The sequence below is a fragment of the Penaeus japonicus genome, unplaced genomic scaffold (genome assembly GCF_977035675.1).
Source record: "Penaeus japonicus unplaced genomic scaffold, GWHDUDI00000001_assembly GWHDUDI00000013, whole genome shotgun sequence".
In the NCBI taxonomy this organism is placed as follows: Eukaryota; Metazoa; Arthropoda; class Malacostraca; order Decapoda; family Penaeidae; genus Penaeus; species Penaeus japonicus.
The window spans coordinates 27,995,347-28,000,346 of record NW_028234415.1 but is presented as its reverse complement, the minus strand read 5'-3'; the positions used below and the strand labels follow the sequence as shown (position 1 = coordinate 28,000,346).

The 5,000-nt window shown below is 45.6% G+C and overlaps 1 protein-coding gene across 2 annotated transcripts in view; it reads right to left on the bottom strand.

Moving 5' to 3' along the window:
* The window catches only part of LOC122268189 (uncharacterized), a 572,062-nt gene that overhangs the window by 510,371 nt on the left and 56,691 nt on the right, over positions 1-5,000 (bottom strand). The window lies entirely within an intron of this gene.

Here is a 5,000-nt window from a genome sequence, read left to right as displayed (position 1 = left end):
CCAGCTGCCGCCCTCGCCGCCCGTCACCCACAAGCCACCCACGAGCCACCGCCGCCAAGGCCAGCCCTGGCACGGTGCCACTACGGTCGCTCTACTACAAGAAGAAAGAGAGAAGGGATGGCGGGGGATACAGAGGGGGAGAGGGGGAGAGGTGAGAGGAACCTGTTGGCACCGTGCCCTTACGCCGGGCGCGCCAAGGTGCCCCGCGGCGTGTACCAAATGTCATCCTGCATCCGCCAGCATCAAATGAATGAGAGCCTCTTCATTATTCTCCGCTCGAACAATGTTGCCACGTTCCCTCCGACATCCAGGAGGAGCTGGGTCTTCGGAAGAGGTTTTGTCTCTCAACTAACATCTGAAGGGAGAGGGCAGGGGGATGGGGAAGGGGAAGGGGGGAGGGAGAGGGAGAGGGAGAGGGAGAGGGGAGGGAAGGGGAGAGGACAAGGGGTAAGAGAGAGAGAGAGAGAGAGAGAGAGAGAGAGAGAGAGAGAGAGAGAGAGAGAGAGAGAGAGAGAGAGAGAGAGAGAGAGAGAGAGAGAGAGAGAGAGAGAGCGTTTGAAAAAAAGGAGTGACTCACAGGGGGAAACGGCGGAAGAGGAAAGAACGCCGTCAACCAATGTTGTTTTGTTCTTCCTTCGCCATTAATAGCCATGAGCGCTCTCATGATCACAATTGGAGCAACGCTCTCTTTTACTCACCCCAACCCCATCCCCACCCCCACCCCCCACGCACACATGACGATGCTGGTGAGGAAGACTATTTCTGCGCTTGGATATACTCGAGATGAATCACGTAACCTCTCTGCGCACATAAACACACGCATACGAAACCCAACGGCCACATACACATGAGTATAAACCTACACATACACAGACAACCCGCTCACCAAACCGACACACATTCCAGTTAATATACAATAAAACGCAAAACAAGCAGACACGCACAACCTTAAAGCAGAAACACAAACATAAAGCCTCCCCCAACCACTACCCCCCCATGCCCCTCTGCTTATCTTCCACACACCCAACCACAGTCCCCACCCCCTGCACTCAACCAGGTCCCCCGCCCAAACCATCACCCCCCTCCCCCCGACACCCTATCCACCCCACCCTCACCCTCACCCCCACCCCCTCCCAAAACCACTTCCTCCGCATTTCTTCCGAGCGAACCGAGTAGCCCGATTTACCCTAGTGTGGCTAATCCGGCATTCTTCGGCCTCTTACGACACCAGCCTTTACGACACGCTTGCTCCCCGAGGTGTCTTACGCGCGTGTCCTCCGATGTAAACAAAGAACACCTGGGGGTGGGGGGGGGGGGAGAGATCTGCAAGCACAACACGAAAAAAGAACAGAAAATCTACGCGTAATCCCATGGTTTCCGTTCGGCTCCACCTGAAGAGGATTCGAGATGCAGAAGCCGAAACGTGGTTCATTCTTAACGCGTTTCTGTGGTTGCATAGACCTTAAGCAAACCTCGAGGGGCAGAGGGACGTACCTTGGCTCTTTCTCTTTAACTTAGAAGAAAGGAGAAGTTGAACTTGAATTAAATATAGATTTCTTTAAGACAACGTTCTTGAGATTGAGATGAACAAGAAAGTATATATGAAATTCGAATTAAATATGGACTTCTAAATGTGATAACAATAATCAAAAACAAAAGTAAATAAATAATGTTGATGCACAGACCGTCGCTTGATCATACGCTCAAAAGAAAAAAAACAACAACAGAAAAGTCATTCATATATCAACACGTCTGCCTTTGATTATTTAGAACAAAAAAGATAACGACAAAAGTTACATTACCGAAAAAATAATAAAAATAATATTCCTATCCAAGATATTACGCAAATGCCACCGCGACTGCGACTGAATGATACTTGAATCTGAATATCAGAACGAAATAATATCAAACACTCCGCAGTCTAATGGTAAGTCAAGAAAATGCTGAGGTAAGAGATTTTCATCTTCACTATGCGGGAATTCTTAGATTTAAAAAATCCTATTATCACTATACTTTGATAATAATAATAATATTCTTAACAAGAACGACAAGAAGAACATGAAAACAACAGCAGCAGCAGCAACAACAATCGCAATTATCATATAAATTAATAAAACAAATAAAGAACACATGAAGAAAAAAAGCTTCTGAGAAGGTCAACCCCAAACGAATCTAAACACACCATGACTCACGCCGTAGGAAATATACCACAGCGTAAACGCCTAAGATTTCCACACACACACACACACACACACACCGACGTGTGCTCCCCCTCGCCCAATACAGACGCACAAGCAGGTGATGCCATCGGCTCGCCACGAGAATGACTTTCCCAGCATGGGGGATATTACTCTGAGCCGACGTCAGTGACGCGCGTTTCGCTCGATCACATAAGATCGGACTCTCAAGGGTGATACACGCTGCTGAGTACACACTGGACCATCACACACACATACACACACGCGCACACACACACATAAAGATAAACAGATATGCAACACAGATACGAAAAAGATAAATACTTAGGCACATACACGCATACACCACAAAGCAAACACATACAATCTGAACAGACAGGCAAAGACAGACAGACAGACAGATAGACACACACACACACACACACACACACACACACACACACACACACACACACACACACACACACACACACACACACACACACACACACACACAGCCTGACAGCCAGCCAGCCAGACAACCGAAGAAAATGTCCCTCTATCACAGCTTCTAAACGCGTCTGCTCTCTCTCCCCTTTACAAAAAGCTTGCAACCCCCGCCGCCCGTATTTTCGTACCTGACTCAGCGAATCCCTGGCGTTTATATCACGCAGAATAATCTTGCAACAAAAAAAGGAGCGACAGTTAAACTCCTTTCAAAGTCTCCTGTCTGGCCGAACAAAGACACTCGACAAAGAGACCGATCCGCCGTACGTACCCAAGCACAGCAGACGCCTCGGACCCACTTGCTCATTTGCATTGGTTTATGTGGGAGCCGCAGGTGCTTCTCGCTGGCAAAGAAGCAGCATTACTATCCTTAGTCACGTTCGCCTTCATCGGTCGAATCAACGACACCATCATCATTATCATTACCAAATGTAGGCATTAATGTAACATGGAAATAATCAAACCGTAAAACGTACAGACGAACACACAAATACACACACACACACACACACACACACACACACACACACACACACACACACACACACACGCACACACACACGGGTAAAAACAACATAAGACTAAACGAAGAACAAGAAGAAGAAGAAAAAAAAACAGCCATGCACTGCTACTATAACTTTCCTCTCGGCAGGTAAACATGCACTCGAGCAGGACCGATCCCTGGGGAAGCACGTTCATCCGCTTTCACTGCTTCAGTGTGTGTAGGCTCTGCGCGCGCGTGTGTGTGTGTGTGTGTGTGTGTGTGTGTGTGTGTGTGTGTGTGTGTGTGTGTGTGTGTGTGTGTGTGTGTGTGTGTGTGTGTGTGTGTGTGTGTGTGTGTGTGTGTGTGTGTGTGTGTGGTTGTGTGTGTGTGTGTGTGTGTGTGTGTGTGTGTGTGTGTGTGTGTGTGTGTGTGTGTGTGTGTGTGTGTGTGTGTGCGTGTAAAACGAGAAGAACAACAGCACAAATATAGACAACTATAATAATGAGTAATAATAACAACATCAATACAAATGCATTGCAACACTAAGAACAACTAACAACAACAATGAGATTACTAAACGAAGATGAAAACAAAAACCGAGGGAGTGTGGTAACGCTTTGTTGCAAGCATCAAGGTTATGCAACATCAGCAGCCACCCAACCACCCACACGCAGTCACACGCACACACACACACATACAGGCGCTCGCTGCCATTATACGGCTGCGTGCACATCCCTGCACAAGATACACACACACGCGCTTCAGGGCTCCTTCTGTCTTTCTCTTCAGCTGCTTCTCCCCCTCCCCCTCTGTCTGTCTATCGGTCTGTCTGTCTCTGTCTTTTTCTCTGTCTCTGTCTTTGCCTTCGTCTCTGCCTCTTTCTCTATCCCTCTCTCTCTCCTTAAAACACACACACGCACGCGCACGCACGCACGCACACACACACACACACACACACACACACTCACACACACACACATAAAACAATAAAACAAACGAAAGATATAGAAGACGAAACGAAGCAAAACAGAAGAAGAAAAACTTGAGAATTGAGAATTCAAAACGATCTTACCGCATCTTGGGTGTGGTCGAACGGAAGGACACTGTCACGTGACCAACATACCTGGGGAGACATAAGTCCACATGAGAGAGGGAACACATGATAACCGCATATCAACACAAATCCATTATCGCTTCTACGAGCACTTCTCTCTATTTCCTCTCTCTCTCTCTCTCTCTCTCTCTCTCTCTCTCTCTCTCTCTCTCTCTCTCACTCTCTCTCACTCTCTCTCTAACTCTCACTCTCACTCACACACTCTCTGTCTCTGTCTCTGTCTCTGTCTATCTCTCTCTCTTTCTCTCTCTCCCTCACACATATACATATATATGTATTTAATTCAATTAATTAATTAATTAATTAATTAATTAATCAATCACTCACTCTCACCTCGAGGGGTATTCTAACAACAACGTTTTGTTTTTATTTTTATGACTCCAACTTACAAAAAAAAAAAAAAAATATATATATATATATATCTATATATATATATATATATATATATATATATATATATATATATATATTCCCAATAATGCAAGTGAGTGATCAAACTGAATTACGAGAAAATGATAACTAAATAGCCCACTAGATTAGCTTTTACTATTTAAAAAGCATCGAAACAAGTGGCGAAACCTAAGATACCAAAGAAGAACAAATGAATAAATGAGTGGCTACGCGTAAGCTACTGAAGCACAATTCTATACATTATAAAACGAAAATGAATAAATAAGTCGCCATACGAAAACCCAATTCTGAACATTGCATAACAAGC